This window comes from Rhinatrema bivittatum, chromosome 1 (genome assembly GCF_901001135.1).
Source record: "Rhinatrema bivittatum chromosome 1, aRhiBiv1.1, whole genome shotgun sequence".
Lineage (NCBI taxonomy): Eukaryota > Metazoa > Chordata > Amphibia > Gymnophiona > Rhinatrematidae > Rhinatrema > Rhinatrema bivittatum.
Genome location: NC_042615.1, coordinates 52,627,703 through 52,650,052, shown reverse-complemented (window position 1 = coordinate 52,650,052; position 22,350 = coordinate 52,627,703).

Sequence of the window (22,350 nt, the reverse complement as noted above, 5' to 3'; positions counted from 1 at the left end):
CTGCTCTATCTCCTTTTTAAAGGTTAGCGCCAGCAGTCTGTTTCCACCCTGGTTAAGGTGGAGCCCATCCCCTCGGAAGAGATTCCCCCTTCCCCAAAACTTTCCCCAGTTCCTAATGAAACTGAATCCCTCTTCTTTGCACTATTGTCTCATCCACACATTGACACTCCGGAGCTCTGCCTGTCTTTGGTGACCTACGCGTGGAACAGGGAGCATTTCAGAGAATGCTACTCTGGAGGTTCTGGATTTAAGCTTTCTGCCTAAGGGGCGGATTTTAAGAGCCCTGCTCGCCTAAATCCGCCCAAATCCGGGTGGATTTAGGCGAGCAGGGCCCTGCGCGCCGGTGAGCCTATTTTACATAGGCCTACCGGCGCGCGCAGAGCCCCGGGACTCGCATAAGTCCCGGGGTTTTCGGAGGGGGGCGTGTCGGGGGCGGGACCGAGCGCTGCGGCGTTTTCGAGGCGTGTCGGGAGCGTTCCGGGGGCGGGCCGGGGGGCGTGGCTACGGCCCGGGGCAGTCCAGGGGCGTGGCCGTGCCCTCCGGACCCGCCCCCAGGTTGCGTCCCGGCGTGCTAGCGGCCCGCTGGCGCGCAGGGATTTACTTCTCCCTCCGGGAGGCGTAAATCCCCCGACAAAGGTAAGTGAGGGGTTTAGACAGGGCCGGGCGGGTGGGTTAGGTAGGGGAAGGGAGGGGAAGGTGAGGGGAGGGCAAAGGAAAGTTCCCTTCGAGGCCGCTCCGATTTCGGAGCGGCCTCGGAGGGAACGGAGGTAGGCTGCGCGGCTCGGCGCGCGCCGGCTATACGGAATCGATAGCCTTGCGCGCGCCAATCCCGGATTTTTGTGGATACGCGTGGCTACGCGCGTATCTACTAAAATCCAGCGTACTTTTGTTGGCGCCTGGAGCGCCAACAAAAGTACGCCTATTCGCGGTATTTGAAAATCTACCCCTAAGAGTCTAAATTTGGCTTTCAGAACCTCCCTCCCACATTTTCCTATGTCATTGGTGCCCACATGTACCACGACAGCCGGCTCCTCCCCAGCCAGCTCCTCCTCAGCACTGTTATCTTCTCATCCTCCTAGCTGGGTATCCCTTCTGGGTGATTTCACATTAGCATCCATTCTCACTTTACCTTTCACATCTCCTCAGTATGCACAGGTAGGATGCTTGAGCCCTATTATTTCTCATAAATTGAAAGTCTGGCAAACAGTAAATAAACTATTGGGATTTCAATATGAGGGAATTTCTCCTATTTCCTGCCTTCAGGGCAATCCAACTCTATCTCCTATTACTTTATCTCTGGACATGGAGGCTTGGGGTATGGGTGGCTCACGTTTCCTAGACCAAATATTGGTGGATGGGCTTTTTAAGAGTTTTCCAGAGGTCCAAGCAGAATACCATATTGCTGAACATACATACTATATTTTTTCTCATTTACATAAGGTAGAGGAGCATCATTTGGAGAACTCTGGTCCACTGCATTTGTGATCTGGTCTGGAGTCTTCTCTTATTTCATCCAGGTCTCCTAAGTCTTTGATCTCTAGATTATAAACATATTTGTTTGATGATATTTATGATCTTGAATCACAAAGATTCAGAGCAAGGTGCTGCACTCCAAATATATCAATAACCAATGCCAAAGGAACGCAAAATAATTTGAAGGTCCAAACTTAAGACTATTGCAGGAAAACAGTTTTTGTTTTATTTAATGCGGCAACTCCATTGCTCAAATGCCAAACTCAAATTGTCCTCTTTAGGTCCCCATGCTGCAGCACACATGTTATAAAATCCAGGGTCGGCACTTGCAAGTGGATGCACAATTGTGCAAATTGTGCGCGTCGAGCCGTGCAACTTTCCTCCATTCCCTCCACACCTCCCCGCACCTTCTTCTCCCTTCCCCTATCTAACCTGCCCCCCTGCCCTATCTAAAACCCCCTCCTTACCTTTATCGGGAAAGTTAAGCCTGCTTCTGGGCAGGCATAACTTGTGCATACCGGCTGGCTGCCAGCGCACCATCCCCTGGCACGGAGGCTGTTCCGGAGGCCTCAGTCCCGCTTCCGGAATGCCCCCAGCCAACACCTCGCCCACGGCCCCGCCTCCGGAACACCCCTTTCTCGAAGCCCCAGGACATACGTGCGTCCCGGGGCTTGCATGTGCCGCCGAGCCTATGCAAGATAGGCTTGGCGCGCGCAGGGACAGCTTGGGGCAGCTTTTCAGGGGCTATGCGCGTATGTTATGCACGCAACTCTTAGAAAATCTGCCCCACAATTATTAGCAGTGACAAGAAAATACTAAGTTATACAAGCTTGCAAAATTAGTAACTCAAAGCCTCTATAAACTCTCACAGTTCTTAACAATGGCAAACAAATACTAAATTCTGCATGCTCACAAAATAATCCAAATTTCTATTTCTAAATACATATAATTCCTAACACTTGCAAACAACTACTAACCTTAAAAACTAACACACAATAAACATAGCCAGTAATAGTTTAACTCTAAGAATTTATTTTATTTTTTTTTAGATTTTAGTGATTTTTTTCCTAGCAAGTTCAATTTAGCAGCAGCAGATGAAGGTTCTGCAGTTAGCATTCCCTCATATCTGAGTTTTATTAACCTGTGCAATGTGACCGCCTGCCCTCCTCCCCCCCCCCCCCCCCCATCGTCCCTGCCCCCATTGAGCCCCAGGAGACAAGCAGACATGAAGAAGGGGGCTGACACAGGATTCACTTTGGAAATGTATGGCTGCAGCTTTATTAACTTAACAACAGAAGGAATATTGTAAATCAATTGCTGAGCCTCAACAAATGCCCCCCTTTTATAACCCCGCCCTGCCGACTAATTCTTCCCGGACAGTGCCGGACAGGGCAGAGTCTCTTGCCCCATCTCTCGCAGCCACTACCAGGGCCACAAGCCTTGAACCACTGTTGCACTACTCTCTGTCTCCCACGCCCAGCAATGGCCTGCCCCTAGGCAGGACTTCCAAAGCCTGCCGTTTCTCACAAGGCCTTGTCGGTGGATTGCCAAGCCCTAGCTTGCCTTCGTGCTCCTAGACAGGTGGTCTGAATAGACCCAACACCAGTCTGACCAAATGATCCTCCCCCACCCCCCTTTTTTTTGAGGCTCAGACACCTACTGTGACAAAAAAAAAGACTCATCGCTAATACAAGTGTCGACTATGCTACTACACACATGCAATATCTAAAATTATCCTGCTGCTTGTGATGGGCCAGGTGGGTGGGACACAAGCAGCTTGCTGGTGATGGCAATCACAAAAGGGCCAATTGTCATCATTGCCCAAGTTTAAATACCCCCTGAAATCCTGCTGTTGACACATCCAGGCCCTCCAATCAGCTCCCTCGCTGGCAGTGCCGGCATCATTGTGTAGCCATGCAAGCTGCAGGGTGATCACTCAGCATGCCTCACTCAGTGCAAGGTAGCAGCCATGACACAGGACCATGCGGTGAAGGGGTAAGGGACAGACGTGTGGCCGCCAATGAATATCACCCCCTCAAGCCCAAGATAGCGGCCTGCACATCCAGAGGTAATAAAGGGGCCCCCCACCTCCCTGACTTCCCACCACCACCAGTCAGTGGCCAGATCAGCCCAGCCAATGAATGGGGGCTGGGCAGAAGCAGCTGGATCCAGAGGGGACCCAGCCTGCAGGGGGGGGAGGCACATCGGTCTTTCTGTTACCGGCGGCACCCGCACAACCGCCGCAGGCTGCATTGGGAGGGGGGCTGGCCGCTCATTCAGTTTTTGCTTTCCTCTATACTTTATCTGTGCTAGGGATGTGCAGAAGTTATGGATTCATCCGATTCGGTATTCATATTCGTCGGGGGCCAAATACATTGCATTCATTCAATGGAGGCCCCGATCCGTTGATACATTTCATTCATTTTCCAATTCCCATTAAAGTCAAAGGGGGAAGTATTTGCAGCCTATTTTTGGCTGCAGAATTGGGGTTTTCTTATCAATTTTGATGAAACTTCTGGGGAGCAATCATCAGAACAAGGAAAGAGCTCCAAGTTACTTAGACTGTGGCAAAGTGGCACCAAAGTGGCATGAATAGCCTAAGGTACTTTAAAGGGGCAAAGGGGTACCAGGAGTGGCAAGAGTGCTTTAATAGAGGTACAAAGCAGCAGCGAGAGTGTCAAAAACACACCACAGTTTCAAAAGAGAGCACCAATAACAGATGCATGAACCCTCGAAGGCAGCATGACAGGCAAAGCGGCAAGACAAGTGGCATCAACATCCTACAGCACAATGAAGGGGGAACATAGCAAGCAGAAAGACCAGCACCAACACACTGAGGAACCATGATAATGGCAAGAACACCACAAGGAGCTGAGTGAATCATCTGGTATATGGTGGCAGAGGGTAGATACAGGCTGGCTACACCCGGGGAGAGTTCCCTTTCCTTTTTGCAGGAAAGGGCTTCCTAGAATGGGTTCGCCCCAAGAGTGGAGTGTTTCCATTGGCATCTAGTGAGCTCTCGCTGGTCTTTTAAAATCTGGTGGAGTTAGCAGATATACAAACGAGAATTTTCAAAGCCGAGGCGGAGGAGGTTTCCATGTAAACAGCAGTTCAACATGGGTCAGAGGGTAGATACAGGCTAGCTACACCCGGGGAGAGTTCCCTTTCCTTTGAAACAGAAAAGAGTTCCCCGGAATGGGTTGGCCCCTAGAGTGGAGCACAAGCCTTCAAAGTGTGGTGACGTGGAACGGGGTGCCATGTGAACAGCAGTTCAACATGGGTCAACAGGTGCTAAGAGATAGGCTGGCAGTGGCTACACTGGGGAGAGTTCTCTTTCCTTTGAGCAGGAAAGGGCTTCCTTGGAATGGGTTGGTCCCTAGAGTGGAGCACGAGCCTTCAAAGCGTGGCAATGTGGAGGAGGTCTCAATGTGAACATGGTTCAACATGGGTCAACAGGTACTAAGAAATAGGCTGCTACACCCGGGGAAAGTTTCCTTTCCTTTGAGCAGGAAAGGGCTCCCCGGAACAGGTTGGCCCCTAGAGTAGAGCACGAGCCTTCAAAGCGTGGCGACGTGGAGCAGGGTGCCATGTGAACAGCGGTTCAACATGGGTCAACAGGTGCTAAGAGATAGGCTGGCAGTGGCTACACCTGGGATAGTTCCCTTTCCTTTGAGCAGGAAAGGGCTTCCTTAGAATGGGTTGGCCCCTAGAATGGAGCACGAGCTTTCAAAGCGTGGCGATGTGGAGCAGGGTCTCACTGTGAGCATGGTCACACTGTGTTTGCCACAGTCTAAGTACCTTGGAGCTATTTTCTCATTCTGAACATGAGTCAACAGGTGCTAAGAGATAGGCTGCTACACCCGGGGAGAGTTCCCTTTCTTTGAGCAAGAAAGGGCTTCCTTGGAATGGGTTGGCCCCTAGAGTGGAGCACGAGACTTCAAAGCGTGGCAATGTGGAGCAGGGTGCCATGTGAACAGCGGTTCAACATGAGTCAACAGGTGCTAAGAGATAGGCTGCTACACCCGGGGAGAGTTCCCTTTCCTTTCAGCAGGAAAGGGCTCCTTGGAATGGGTTGGCCCCCTAGAGTGTATAATGATACAAATTGTTAGGATTTAAGCATTTGCAAACAGATCATGACTTCATAAGCAAGATGGAGGAAGTTCTCTTCTATGCCTTCAAACTAAAGAAAATTGTTTTGTTTTATTTAAGGATCCATACTGTGAAGGATTACTAGTTTGAATTGCCAAAGACTGAGGTTTCCTTTTGCAATGAGGGTTCAGCCGTTAGGACCAAAAGAAGCACTGACGTCATCTCCCGCCCAAATCTACAATATCATCCTATGTTGACTTTGTACCCTACAGTGCCTGTGTAAACTATGGGAACACAGAGAATGAACTAAAGTGCCACTACCATCACTTTTTGATAGTACTAGAAGAAACATTAATGTTGACACCTAGGAAAGATTTAGGAAACATGGCCCATATTATGAAGCTCATGAAAACTATTGAGCATATGAAATACGCAAGCTCCGAACATCTTAAGTCAGCTTTTTATGTTCGTACATTCCAAATGTGGACGGACAGGCACAGTTTTTGAGGTCAAGCCCTCATAAGGACATAAGGCCTGGATGGACAAGCAGGCACAGCAATCGAGGATAGAGGTCAAACCCAAATAGGGACATAAGGCCTGGACGAACAGGCAGGCACAGCATTCGAGGACAGAGGTCAAGCCCACATAGGGACATAAGGCCTGGACGGACAGGCACAGCATTCGAGGTCAGAGGTCAAGCCCACATAGGGACATAAGGCCTGGACGGGCAGGCACAGCATTCGAGGTCAGAGGTCAAGCCCACATAGGGGCATAAGGCCTGGATGGACAGGCACAGCATTCGAGGACAGAGGTCAAGCCCACGTAGGGACATAAGGCCTGGATGCACAGGCACAGCATTCGAGGACAGAGGTCAAGCCCATGTAGGGACATAAGGCCTGGATGCACAGGCACAGCATTCGAGGACAGAGGTCAAGCCCATGTAGGGACATAAGGCCTGGATGCACAGGCACAGCATTCGAGGACAGAGATCAACGACACGTAGGGACATAAGGCCTGGATGGACAGGACAGCATTCGAGGACAGAGGTCAAACCCTTGTAGGGACATAAGGCCTGGACAGACAGGCACAGCATTCGAGGACAGAGGTCAAACCCTTGTAGGGACATAAGGCCTGGACAGACAGGCATAGCAATCGAGGACAGAGGTCAAGCCCATGTAGGGACATAACAGCTGGATGGACAGGCAGGCACAGCATTCGAGGACAGAGGTCAAGCCTACATAGGAACATAAGGCCTGGATGGACAGGCACAACATTTGAGGACAGAGGTCAAGCCCACTTACGAACATAAGGCCTGGATGGACAGGCACAGCATTCGAGGACAGAGGTTAAGCCGACATAGGGACATAAGGCCTGGACGGACAGGCACAGCATTCGAGGATTTCCTTTGTGCAGGTATGATCTGGTTTGACCTGTCACTTCTTCCTGAACTGGTTCACTGCCAGAAGAAAATGGCATCTTTTTCATTTCTGAAAGATAATTCAACAGAGGATGATTTTAGAGCAATAGAGACTGCCATTTGTGAAGCAAGAAATGAGCTGGAGATTATTTTTGCATACCCAGTGGACAGTGGATGGACAGGCACAATGTTTCAGGTCAGGTACATGTGCTGCAGTGCTTATATTATCTGGAGCATAGGAGGTAGTTGGAGTTGCTGCAAGGCTTTCAATTGCTTTTATTCATCTTGCCATTCACAGGGAAAATTTGGAAACCTAAGCAAAGGCAGGTTTACTTTAAAAAACACTAGCATTTCCATCAACTCTGGTGCCAGCTTTGAGCAGTGAGGGCTCATGATATCCCCTGTCATTGAAAAGACATTTTCACTGGGCACACTGGTTGGTGGACATGAGAGATATCGCTGAGCCACTTTGGCTAGGTGTGGCCAGACAGTGGACTTATGTGCCAAATATGCCAGCAGATCTGTCTGCATGTTCTCTATGGGCTCTGAAAGATACCATGTCACTGACAGCTGTGCTGGTGTCTCCTTTGCTTGGGTGGGCTGAGAGTCACACATGCTCTAGCCCATAGCACAAAAGATGAATCTTTATGAACAACATGCCTTTGGCGTTCTGAAGTGGAGGAGGAGGTCCTAGCTTCACTTACAGAGTGCTGCTCCTGCTTGGGCTAGCACAACTCTCTGAAGTGCCCACCGCTGTTTCCTCCTCTGCTTCACGCCTAATCTGACTGCCTATGGTGCTCCTGTTCACAGACTTTTGCTAACAGCAGCTCCTTCACCAATAGGAGATAATCGTACTGTAGGGTGAGTTTCCCTTTCACCCGGGGATCACAGACTGAGGCGAGCATATATGTGTTCTCTTCTGTTAAAGGCCTTAATCTCTCTTCCACCTGCTGCTGCAAAACGTCCAGACAATGCAGCACTTCAATTGTCATTCCCTCTTCCTGTTTAAAGGCCTCCAAATTTTCATCCAGGAAATTAACTATAGGGATGATGTCAGCCAAGGTGGCACTTCTGGAACTCAGCTCCTCCGTGACATCCTTGAAGGGCTGCAGGATTTTTACCAGCTGACTCATGATTAACCAATCATGATGCCCTAGGGGATTCTGCACATCTATGTCCATTGAACCAGAAAGATCATGAAGGGGTATCTGCAGCTCCACAAAGGTGGAATTCCACTGGGTGGCGGTGTCTTAAATGAGACGCTTGTGAGGCATCTCCAAATCAGTCTGCTTTTGTCGGAGAACCTGTCCCACCTTCACACTACTGTGGAAGGGTGCTGCTATGTTCCTGTACTTGTGTATTAAGTCCTGCAGGTATCCATTCTCTTGGTGCTTGGACTCCAACCCCAGAGCTGTCTTCGCTACCAGGTGCAGAGTGTGTGAAAAACATCAGATGTTCTTAAAGTGCCCCTCGGTTATTGCCTAAACCATGTTTGCACCATTGTCTGTGACAAAGAACCCTGCCTGAGGATTCCTGTCTTGCTGGTTTAGTTGCCAGCCCTCCAGCATCTGTCTGATGCATGCTAGAATATTGGCTGCGGTATGGGCCTGGTCCGTCAGGTGGATGTGCGGTATAGCCCACCTCCACCCTGATACTTGTTCAGTAATAGAGCTGCTGCCTGCCCCTGCCTCAGCCAGGGCCCACCAGTGTGCTGTCAGGGAGAGGTAAGAGTATTCAGCATTCATGGTGGTCCAGATATCACAGGTGAAATGCACACTCCCCTCTGCCTTAGCTAGCAGCTCATGGATGTGACTCGACACTGCTTGTATAGGCTGGGGATGACCTTTCTGCTAAATGTGGTTCTGGAGAGGACTTTATAATTTGGAACTATGACCTTCAGAAAATGCTTGAAACCCACATTCTCCTCTATCTGCAAGGGCTGGTCTTCAAGGGCAATCATTTCCCCAATGCTCCTAGTTACAACTTTTGAGGCTGCCTGCCTCCTACCCTGGGATAGCTTTACTGCACTCCACCCCATTTCCTCCATGGTGGGTTGTCACTTTTGCCACATGTCAGAGGACTGCTGGCCTGCCACCTGATTGCTAGAAGGGGCTGAGGGTGTGGGCTGACTCTGCTCCTTTACAACCACTTTACACTGCTTGGAAAGGGTCCCCTGACTGGTACTGCCACCATCCCCAGGTGGCAGTACTGTTGTTGGGTGTTGCCTCTTCATATGATGCGTCATGCCAAAATTAGATAGACGTCCCATTTGCTTGCCTCTTCTAATAGCCCTGCCACAGTAATTACACTGAGCAAAATGCGGGTCCTCCATGACTTTAAAGTTGCTCCAGATCGCAGATGGCTTTCGTGATCTTCCCTTCTGTATAGTCTTGAGGTGGATGCTGGCACTGGAGCTGAAGTAGTGGGTGTACCCTGAGAAGCAATGCCAGGGGCCTCAGTCACACTCTGTGCCTGTGCTGACTGCTCTTCCTCCTCCTCTTCATCATTGGTTTCATCTCTCCCCTGCTGCACTGAAGTGGAGGCTAAGACAGGACTAACTAATCTTCCTAAAACTTTGTCAGCTATTACTTCTTCCGTTTCTGATGAGATTCCCACACAAGATGATTCTTCATAGGAATCAGAAGCAAACAGTGCCTGCGCTACATTGTCAACGCTAAGTCGAGACTGCTGTCCCACTGCTGCTTTTGGGTGTCACCATTTTGTCTTGCATGACTCAGCCTCCCCTTCCCTCCCCTCCAAAACTACAGGGTCAGAAACAGGTGGTGGCAATGCATCATGTTTAGATTTTATTTTTTTCTGGATGGAACTGCCTGCCCCTCCAAAGAGTTTAGATTGCAACAGGTCCCTTTTTAACTTTAATGGGGGACTGGCACTAGTGCCTTTTGAAGTGCCTCCTCTTCCAGTCCTAATCACTCGACCACATCTAGCTTTCCCTGACATTATGGATTTAATGTCACTGCCTAGTGCCTACTGGCTGCCCACGGGCATAGTACCTTGATATGCACTAATGTAATGTGTGTGCACACACCGAGCTTGTAACTACAAAAGAGTCCCACTGGGGATTTGGCTACATAGACCATTGCTGTCCCAATATACTTGAGTCTGCTAAACTGCCTGCCCATGGGCACAGTGCCTTGATATGCACTAATGTAATGTGTGTGCACACACCGAGCTTGTAACTACAAAAGAGGCCAACTGGGGATTTGGCTTCAGAAAGCAATGCTCTCCCAATATACTTGAGTCTGCTAAACTGCCTGCCCACGGGCATAGAGCCTTGATATGCACTAATATAATGTGTGTGCACACACCAAGCTTGTAACTACAAAAGAGGCCCACTGGGGATTTGGCTGCACAGACCATTGCTGTCCCAATATACTTGAGTCTGCTAAACTGCCTGCCCATGGGCACAGTGCCTTGATGTGGACTAATGTAATGTGTGTTATCACACCAAGCTTGTAACTACAAAAGAGGCCCACTGGGGATTTGGCTTCAGAAAGCAGCACTCTCCCAATATACTTGAGTCTGCTAAACTACCCAGTGCCCACTGGCACTGATGCCCAGTGCACAGAGAGACTGAGTGAGTTGAATTTAAAAAATGCACTTAACGAAAAAGCTGGAATTGGCACAGCAGGAAAATTGATGAAATATATTTTTCAATGGAAATTCTAGCAAACTAGCTAGAAATTGAATATATCTCTCCCACCCACAACACTCAAATGGTGCTTGCAACCTACCCCAGGGGGTGAATTAAACAACAAAATGCCACTGCTAGCAGCTTCTCTCCCTGACACAGACAGACCATCTCAGATCAACTTAAAAAAGTGCTTAAAAAAACCAGGGCTAGCTGGCACTGCATCCAAATGAAGAACAGATATCTTTTTCTATCTAACTAGCCTAGCTAGCAATTGAATACAGATTTGAGAACTCAGACTAGCTCTGAGTGCAGCCACGTTCAGCAGAGACAGACCACATCCTGGCCTCCCCAGATCACCCCTGCAAAGAAAGTGCATGGCACGCCATGTGTTTAAGTATATATAGTGCTGGGTCATCAGGAAAAGCGTCACAGACCACTGAGTGAGAGCGCAATTGGCTGCATTGCAAAACTCCTTATTGCTGATACGTTGCATTCTGGTCTCCTTGTCAACCTGTCCGACCCACTCTGACAGGGCTGTGAGGTCACTGATGACTCACAGGAAAGGGCTGGTTTTTGGCTATGGATACACCCAAATGGCGTTCTCTGATTTCAAATGGCAGCTAAGAAAAGTGTGCGGTGCCAAATGTATGGAACGGATGATACGTTATATTCGTGGGGAATCGCAATACATTTCGCAACCCCACGAATACAATGAATATGGACATATATGTTGTGGACTGCCAATTTGTTGCAAACGAAGGCACACCCCTAATCTGTGCTACTAAGGCAATTACTTCAAACAAATTACTTCAAAGGACAATCTCCTCTGAGGGATTCATACTGCAAGCAGATTAACAATTGGCCTTCTTAGTTACACTCCATTCTTGTTTCTAATAACAATTCCGTTTAACACCTTTCACATGAAACACTAGTGACTAGCTGCTCAGCAACCAGTACTCAGCTTTTCAGACAGAGTAAGAGACCTTTACAAACTCACAATTGTAATACAAGCAAATACTAACTTGTACAAGCTCATAAAATAACCCAAAGTCCTATTTCTAAACACTCAATTCTTAACACTGACAAACAAATACAAATTTATACAAATAAACCAAAGTCTTATTTCTAAACACACACAATTCCTAACTCTTGCAAACAACTACTAGCCTTGAAAACTAATAACAGAAGTCCATTTTCAGCCACTATGTGGCTTGGCTAGTTATCTGGATAACTTTATCTGGTAACTAGCAGGGTTTAGTGGCACAGTTGTGCCGCTGAATATACCCAGTTGTGTTAAAGATAGCCAAATAAGTTTATCCGGCTATCTTTAGTACAGGTGGGTACCCGACCAGAGTTAGCCAGATAAGTTATGCTGCTCCTCCCTGGAATATCTACTGCCTGCCCTTGGAATGCCCCCCCCCCCCCCCCCCCCAACACACACACTTTTCTGGCAAAATTCTAATTAACTGGCTAGAATTTAGCTAGATAAGTCGCTGAATATGCCGGCTTTGCATTTAGCTGGATACATTTCAAGTTATCTGTCTAAATGGCTTTTGAATTTGACCTCACAATAAACATATCCAGAAATAGTTTAACCCTTTAAAAATCTATTATTATTTTTAGATTTTAAGTGTTTTTTCCCAGCAAGTCCAACTTATCACCAGCAGATGAAGGTTCTTCAGTCAGTTCTCCTTCTTGGTTTCTTTCAAGCAGCTTAAGCAGGAATACATTAGGAGCTTCAAAAAGGATTCCCCATTTAAAAATGGCTTCAGTTCACTTTTGTAAAGTGCAATGGCTTGCTTTTGAGAAGCTCTGACCCTTTCTATCCAAGTGGTATGCCCCAGATGTACCACCTTAGGGGGTATTTCTCCTACTGTTCTGCTTACCTGTCATGCCTATTATACCAACATGGGAATTTTGGTGCACCATGTTGTTTGCTGTTTGGATCTCATCCTAGTTTTCCCACCATCTTTGATTATTTGTTGGTTATACTGGTGTATTTTATCCCCAGAAAAAAAAATTGAAAAGAAATACAAGGTTTTTCTCCCACCGCACTTCATTTATGGTTCTTCATTTTGTCTCCTCTATAATCCCAGCCTAGTTCTCCCACCCCATTTCTTTGTTGGAGTTTTGTTCCCATAATAAATTTTGAAAAAATAAAAAAAAATTAAAAGCTTCTCTTCCCACTCCATCTCTTTTCTGGTTCTCTAACTTTCTGTTTTGTTGTACATCTCTAGGAGCCCAGCCTAATTCTCCCATCCTTCTTTTTTGGTTATCCTGGGATATGTTGGCCCTAAAAACCCTCAGTCTAAAGGAAGAAATGCAGGCAAAACAGAAACATGCACAGGAGAGATCTTTTACATGTTCTGTCTGAATATGTAAAGTTTTCTATAGGAAGACAGAACTAATGCAACACCAAAAAATGAACAAACAGAATAAACTATGTTTAGCTATAGAATATGGGGAAAGCTTTCTTAAAAAAGCAAACTTCACAAGTTACCAAGAAAGCCAAAATAATGATACCTTTTACTTATTCTGATTGTGTCAAATATTTCAATTGACAAGCACATTTCACAAGAAACCCAAAATTCCACCCAACAGCAAGATGAATTTCAAGTAGGGAATGCAATAAAACGTTTTTAGCTCTGCACAACCCTAGTAACTAAATCCATGTCATCCTCTGTTATCAAGGCTTGCAGATCTAGAATTTTGTTGCCTAGATACTATAGGCATTTGGGTTCATAACTTTCCAGCTTTTTCCTCCTTGAGTTGTATATACTCCAGATAAACTTGCACCTACTCACTTCTACTCTGTTACTCAAGAACAGATTAAAGAGCTCACCACTGGTATTTCTTTCCCAGGAATTTCTCTTTGTTGTTCAGATAGTGACAGTCTAATAGGGGTGTGCATTCGTTTTGAACTTATATGTAAAACGCTACTTATTTATTTTTTTTAACTTAAAAAAGTGATGAGGCGAAAACGATCGGATTTCCAACTTATTCAACATAGCTATGTTGAATACGTTGGAAATCGCGATCGTTGATCCTAAATAAAAATTTAAACCCCTCACCCTCCTTAATCCCCCCCAAGACTTACCAAAACTCCCTGGTGGTCCAGCGGGGAGTCAGGAAGCCATTATTCTATTCCTTTGCGAGGAGCACGTGACGTCTGCGTCACGTCGAATTGACGCGGCCGTCACGTGGTCCACCGCGGTTCCACTCCCGGACCCCTCGTTGGACACAAACGGAACTTTTGGCCAGCTTGGGGAGGTCAGGAGGCCCCCCCAAGCTGGCCAAAAGTTCCGTTTGTGTCCAACGAGGGGTCCGGGAGCGGAACCGCGGTGGACCACGTGACGGCCGCGTCACTCCGACGTGACGCGGACGTCACGTGCTCCTCGCAAAGGAATAGAGGAATGGCTTCCTGACTCCCCGCTGGGCCACCAGGGAATTTTGGTAAGTCTTGGGGGGGGGGATTAAGGAGGGTGAGGGGTTTAAATTTTTATTTAGGGAACCAGTGCACGTATGGACATAGACTCAACTTATGGAATTCTCCATATGTCCATATTGACCGAAATTGACCCCCCTTTTCGACTTATGGACTTATGAACATAAACTTTTTGTCTGCACATCCCTACAGTCTAAGTCCATTAGCTTATATATATATCTACTACCCCTTCTTCTAATTTAAATGCCCATATAAGTCACTAATGAAATAACTATAAGTGATTGAGAACAATGAAAAGAGAATTGGGACAGAAGGAATGAAGGATCATGAAGATGGACCAAATAATATTTATTTATTTATTTATTGAAGGCTTTTATATACCGACTTTCTTGATACAAATCAAATCAACTCGGTTTACATCGAACTAAGCAGTAACTATAGATAACCAGTCAACAAGAGACAATTTAAGAAGAATAAAGTTACATTATAACAAGGATGCCTTAACAAGGAGTAGGAAATAAAGAGGGACAACGAAGATAAATACTATATACAGGTAAGGGAAGGCAAGAAGCCTTCCCTTACCTGTATATATAATAAAAAGTCACCAATCAATAATCACATACAGTGGATGACTTGGTCATTAACAGTTCCCTTGTGGGGACTAAATAGATCACGTGAACTCTTACAGTAGTTAAGTCTTTCACCTCTAGTTAAATCAAGCTTAAATCCAGTTAAGGGACTTGGGAATGTGAAATGGGTGAAATGAGTTGTTCATCTCAGGCCAGTTACATGGGCCATAGCAGAAGTATTTACATCATGGTCATTGTCAGATTTTTACAAATCTATGAATTCTGCTGCACACTTTCACTGATTTGTGGTGAGAAGCAGGAGATGGGAACTGCAGAATAACTATAAAACTACAGGTTTACAACATGAGCTGTCCTTTGTGACTCAGAAATTTGATGTTTTTTTGCTTTGGAATGTGATTTATTCCACTTCTTTAAGCAAGTTAAGTTAAAAACCATTTTTCATATGCAGGAATTCACTGTGGAGCATAATAGGTCAAGTAAAAGTGATGAAAATGGGAAGTGCAGAAGTGCATTTAAATTGAAGAGTAAATTTTGTCCTCCACTGGAGACATTTGAAAGATTGGTGACACATAATTTGAAACAGGTAAAGACTTTTAAAGGTACAGAAAAGTCTAATTTGGCAGGTGAAGACTGGAGGACTTTAAGAGGGCAATTATCAAAAGGCATTTACCTGGGCAAATACTGATTTACTCATGTAAAAGGGCTTTCGGAAATTTGCCCACCCTCCATACGCTTAAACGTAGGTATGTTGTTCCATAATGGATGTGCTTTTACCCACATTATGCGGCGGCTTCAGTGGGAGTGGGATAGATTGAGGGAGATAGCAATATGTGTAGTTTTGCATTTTCAGAACTGTGGGCTGGATTTTAAAAGCCCTACGCGCGAAGGGGGAGTTACGCGCGCCGGGCCTATTTTAAAAAGGCCCAGCGCCGCGTGTAAAGTCCCGGGACGCGTGTAAGTCCCGGGGCTTGCAAAAAGGGGCGGGGTGTGGGTGGGGCGGTCTGGGGCAGGGCCAGAGGCCTCCGACACAGCAGCCATTGCCGCTGTTTTGGAGGATTGCGTGCCGGCAGGCTGCCGGTGCGCAAAAGGTTAGATAACAATTTTTTTTGGGGGGGGGGGGTTAGAGTAGGGCTGGGGGGGGGAAAGGTTAGGGGAAGGGAAGGGAACAAGGAAAGGCAGCGCGGCTCGACACCCCCTTGCGCGCGCGCCGACCCAATTTTATAACTTGCGTGCGCAAGTTATAAAATCGGGCATACATGTGTGCACACTGGGTAACACGTGCACATTGTACGGCCGCGTGCTGCTTTGAAAACCTACCCCTGTGTGTGTTATTTTCAAGGGGAAATGTAATCACAGAAAAAGCAGATGCAAATATCTGCATCATTTTTTCCCAAGGCTATTGTCAAAGGGAAAGAGTGCTCATGCTCTCCCTTTGAAAACTGATGCAAACCTCACGGGTACCCATGGATTTTGCACCAATGCAAGCAGATATCAAAATTGCCCCATAAAGAAATGTTTAGATGGGCACATCTTTATTATTAAGCCCCTGATCGAGGGCAAAGTGATAAGATTAATGGAGACAGATAAATATAAATGTGAGTCCTCTGCTGGTTATCAGATAGAGAAACATATGACAAATTGAACATGCATCCTACATTGGAATTCAAAACACACAGATGATATTATTGATGCATGTGAAAAATTTGGATCATTCTGGAAGATGATTTATCTTTTAGTATCGCAACCTATTAGAATAACTATGTACATTTCACCAACAAACCATAAAGATCTTGTGAATCCTCCTGGACAATAAAGTACACTATTCATGGAACAGAGTCCCTTACTCTGCTAATCAGTCAGTTCTTGGATTGCTTCTTCCAGCCCTTGGTGTTAAATTCAAATTTTATGTGTAGTGGTAAAATGGAACATTTAAAGATAAACATCACAGTGCTACAAAATCTAAAGGCTTATTTGGTAAAAGACTACATCCTTAAGCAGAAGGGGGAACTCCAGGGAAGATATGACAAAGGTTAGAAGTCTTCTATTAATTCAATTTCCTCAAACTAAATTATTGTCTCCTTATGTGATACTAAAAAAAATATATCTTGGAAACATTAAAATTCTCCTCTGATATCCTCCCATGAGCTTCTTATGTATTTTTAGGTTTCTTGTTTTAAATCAACACCGTTAAGTGTGTGTGTGTGTGTGGGGAGGGGGGATTAATGTTTGGATGTGTTGACACAGTCTGAATTGAACTGGACTGACTTACTCCAGAGGTGAACACAAGGGCATCCTTGGTAGCCTCTTTTGCTATGGACCTGGATAGAGATCCTGTTTTGAGAGCTTTTTCTCAAGGACAGGAATGAACTTCTCCTGGCTCAGACTGTTAAAGGCTCTCTCCTGATTTTTTTTCAGGTGCACCCAGAGAAGCAGGAAAAGATTTACTGGTGCAACACCCAGAGGAACAGAGAAACCCTCCCACACTTGGTTACTGAGGTAAATTGTTAATTTGAGAGGTTTTTCTGAGATGTATTCTCTTGCTGGCTACCACAAAAAAAAAAAAAAAAAAAAGAGAGAAATCTTTTCCCTTTCAGGTTTTGCAAATTAAAGGGGCCCAGAAACTCACCGGCAGTAGGGAGGGGAAAACAGGTGCCAAGTACATTTTGGTTGGAAGAATGACAATTTGTTATTGTAACAATTCAAATATATTTTTCTTTTATTTTAAGATGAAGAAATTTTCAGTAAAACAAAACCCTAGCAATTGGCAGAAAATGCTTCATAACATTTGATAGCACATATCACAATATATTAAAATAGAAATCAAACAATGCAAGACTTATCAGTTATACTACTGATTTACAACAAGCAGAAACTATTTGCAGAAATATATATCTTCTTTCTGTTGCTTTCTGACATTAGTTCAGTACGTTCAAAGTGAGCACTACAAACTCAATGGAATTTTCTTTCCTTTAAACCCATCAGGTAAGTTTGACAAAAAGATGTTTCAGTTTACCCCAATCTACATCTCTAGTCAGCATTATTAGACCAGTATTTCCCAACCCTTTCCAGGAGGCATAGCTAACCGGTCTGGTTTTCAGAATATCCGTAACAAATATGCATGAAATAGATTTGCATACACTGGGTCTCCAATGTATGCAAATCTCTCTCATGCATAATGATTGTGGTAATCCTGAAAACCCAACAGTCTAAGAATGCCTCCAGGAGAGGGTTGGGGAACACTGTATTAGACTGTTTCTGTAGAACTTAGTCCAGGGTTCCCAAATCTATCCTGGGGACCCCACAGCCACAGGTTTTCAGGATATGCACAATAAATATGCATGAGATAAATGTGCACATCTTAGAGACTCAGTATATGCAAATATATCTCATGCATATTCATTGTGGATATCCTGAAAACCCAACTGGCTATGGGGTCCCCAGGACTGATTTGGGAAGCCCTGATTTAGTCTATAGATTTAGTACTAGCAGTGTTTCTCTAATCTGGTCAAACACAAAAAAAATACAGTCAGGTGTGCACACACTTATCTCTTTCCTATTTCTCTCTGCAGCTCCGGTGCCTCATCTGCATGTGGCGATCTTTGGAATGCAGACTGTAGTCCCAGTGGAATCTTCTGTCTTCTACTCCCTAACTATAAAGAAATATAAAAAAAACAAAACTCTGCTACACTTCTGTAAGAAAACATTGTATGAATGTTGCTAACTTAAACCTGGAACCTGTTGAATTGTGCGTTCAACTAGCTGGGTGCGAAATAATAAAAGCACTGTAATCCCCTGTCTTTTTTTCTCTCTGCTATTTCCCAGTTAAAATTGCATAGGCTCTCTGTCATGCAGTCACTCACAACCCCAGGTTTCTCTTAATTCTTCTTTCTCTGGCAGCAACTGGTGGATAAAGCTTCTGTCAGGTATATACAAACTGACTGCAGCCTGTATATTCAGTGCAAAGAAAAAAGACAACCTTACATCAAGCTCCAGCAGGCACTGCAAAAGACCTCCAGAATGCTCCCTTCCAAAGGGACCCAAAATCTGATACAGGGTTCAGCCTTAACTCTGGCACGCCGTAGCTCACGGACACCCGCCCCTCCCACCCTTGACCACGCAACAACAGATTAGGTAAACCAAGATAACTTTTATTAAGTGGATGAAACGGCCACAGCCAGCATTTAACATTATAACCTTATTACTTTATATTGCAGCAGCTTAAAACGCAATTGGCATTAGCTAAATGCCACGCCCTCACCGGTACCTTGCTTGTTCTTCCCACCCCAATGCTTTTTTGGAGACGGCAGCCCTCCATCCTTCCGCTCCGTGAAGGTGGTATACCATTGGCACCCCGCTCCGTGAATGCCAATCCCGCCTTCCGCTCCGTGAAGGGGGAACACCCGCCACTGGCATCCCGCTCCGTGAACGCCTCCGTGGCTACTGCCGCTCCGTGCAGTATTCTGCCGCCTCCTCCCACCCCTGGCCTTGCGGGCCGCGGTTATTGCTTATGCCAGGCCTTCATTGGGCCACCCCCAGACCGGCCATTATCTCGGTCTCCGCCATGCTGGCCTTGCGGGCCGCGGTTATTGCTTATGCCAGGCCTTCATTGGGCCACCCCCAGACCGGCCATTATCTCGGTCTTTGCCATGCTTAGTTATATCCATGCCCCCGCTTTCCCCCTATGCAAAGTCCTTGGTGCTGTGCTCCTCCCCTTCCCCCTCCCCCAACACCAAAAACTTCCCCTCTATGCAGTGATACATCCCCTTATGCTCCGGTGAGGGCACCCGCCTGTTCCTTTTGTTATGGCTGTGACAACTTATCCCCCCAATCCCAGTATCCCCTTGCGCTGTGGGGTGGTGGGAGGGTTGCTCTCGATTCCCGGCTGCAAATGTGCTCCCCTCACCCCGCCCTACCTCTAAGTACCTGAGCTCAGAGACGCCGCCTTCTTTGTCTCATTGGCTCATGCCCAGGTTTGAACTGGCCCCTAATCCTATTGTCCGCCCCTCTCCGCACCTAAGCTGTGCCCCCTCCCCCCCTCCCTCTTACCTGCCGCACGTCTGCCCAGTTATACGGCCCATGCCTCAAGAGGCGGGCCTCCTTTCTCTGCTGAAACATTCTTTTTCGTAAACTAAGGTTTTCCTGCTGTAGCCAACGTTAACTCTCAAAGAGATGTACAAAAAAAATCACTCTGAACTTCTTATCTTAATATGAATTAGCAGTATTTATCTGGTCAGCTTTCACACTCTCTCAAACACTGTAAAAATGAAGCAAAGATTACTTCCCGTGCAGCCCTGGATTTGTTAAATGGCACCCATTATACCTGTGCCTAGGACAGCAAACATTTAGGGGTAGCAGGCTGGCTAAGATTTGCTGCCTTCCAGCTTGCTTAATCTTATTCAACAGAGAACAGCCCCCTGCTATCCTGTAAGAGACCCATACTAGAGGGGAGGTGGCGGTTTAAAAGCACCGAAAATGCCTTGGGAGAGTGACAAAATCCTACATCCATCCCTGTCCCTGTGTGCTGCTCCAGCTTCATTTATCTACTCTATCACAACCTGTTATAGGCCCAGCTTCATATGCAATCATCCAACACATTCAAACCCAGGCTGTGAATTAACACAATTCTCTCTACAGAATGACAGAACAGCACTTTTTCACTAAACAGCTTCTTACTAGACAATTCAGACAATTTCTTTCAAACCTGAGGAACTCTAGAATCAGTGCAGCTAACAGGACACTCTTGATGCTCTCTCTCTGTACACTATGCACTGCAAAAACTCTCTCTTCTCCAGCAGGAGGACCTCCTGTTTGTTTTCTCTCTCTGTAGGAGGATCTACTGAAGGCAATCACAGTTGCTATGACAACCTTGGTTTCAAGTAGAGGCAATAAATCAGGAATGGCCAACTCTGGTCCTCGAGAGCCATGAAAAAGTTCAGGTTTTCAGGATATCTCCAGTGACTATGCAGGAGATACATTTGCATACAATGGAAGCAGTGCATGCAAATCCATCTCAATCAGATTCATTGGGGATATTCTGAAAACCAGGCCTATTTGTGGCTCTCGAGGACTGGAGTTGGCCACCCCGGCTATAGAAATGCTGTGTGCTGGACTCTTAGTTTGTTTCCTATTTGCTCTGTGTAATGAACACCACCCCTAAAGAGTGGCCAAACTTTACAAAATTTTATTAAACCCCAAAACATTTATCTTTATCTCTTGAGGGGATATAAATAAAAATTATTCTGAGCATCCAACCTTTACTTGGCATTACTGTATTTCTTTTATTTTAAAAAAAAAAAAAAGTCACTTTGCCCAAGATGCTCAAACTCCACCAGGGCTTCAAACAAACCTTTTTTTTTCTCAGCTCTATTTATCAAGTAATATTTTTGTTTTCTGTTGAGCCTGATCCCCTTAAAGTCAATATTCAAAAAACACTAACAGGGTCATTTATCATTTCGTGTTAGGGCCTTAACGCACACGATAATGCCATAATGAGCACGAGTATGCAAATGTCATATTTGTTATGCAAATGGGGGAGTATGGGCGGAGTTCATGGTAATGAGCGGCTCCTAATGTGAAATGTGATAGAGTAATGCACAGCAATGTGGGGTTTAACACCAGAAATAACTACACTTTTTTCTGTGCATTGTACCCCTGCATTACTGGGCAACAAGGTTTTTATCGTACATACAGTTGAGAGAGAGAGAACAATGTCACTTTACTATGTATACCACTGTAAGAGGGGGCACTTTTAACCCAGCGTGAAGTTTGGGGTTATGTTTAGGGGTGCGGTTTTACAAACACAGTAGGTGGTACGGACAGCAGAGTTGACATCACTGAAGATTTTCTGCTGTTGAATCGAGGAAAGGTGCAAGAGGTGTTGATTTGTACAATGCACTCTCTACCTAGCTTCTCCGTACTGATTACCCCTCTGACTCTTATGTCTCAAAACTCCTTGCCTTCAAACAAGCTAGGTAGAGAGTGCATTGTATAAATCAACTCCTCTTGTACCTTTCATCTATTCAGAGGAAAATCTTCAGTGATGTCAACTTTGCTGTTCGCTCCTCCTAATGTGTATGTAAAACTTCCCCCCAAACCTACCCCATTCCCAAACCAAGTTAAAAGTGCCCCCTCTTACAGTGGTATAAATAGAAAGTCCACAAACGAAAATGAACAGTAACTTTGCACTCAGCAGTCAAGCAACAAACAAATTTGAGTGGAGAGAGAGTAAGAGTCCACACACATTCCACTTTGTATTAGCAAGTCTTTACTTGGTACAGTAACTCCACTGTCTTATAGTACAGGTAATACTTTGAAAGGGTCTCCCGACACAGACCCCGTGTTTCGCTGCAAGGCTGCGTCGGGAGGGACGATGATAAAGAAGTATCATATCTAAAAGTTAAACAAACAATATTATCATAGAATAGGACCACAAATCCAAAATAGTAAAGTGACATACTGTTCTCTCTCTCTCTTTCTCAAAAGTATGCGTGAAAAAAACGTTTGCCGTAACACCCCCCTCAGTGGATTAATCAGCGCGTGAAGCAAAAAATAGCGCAGGTGTGATAACTTTATTGCACCTTATGGAAATTACCTATGTGATGTGGGAGCAGGATAATTAGCCTAACCACGCCCCCTTTTTTATCGTGGGCGTTATTTCTGCTATAAATATAGAATTTAGATA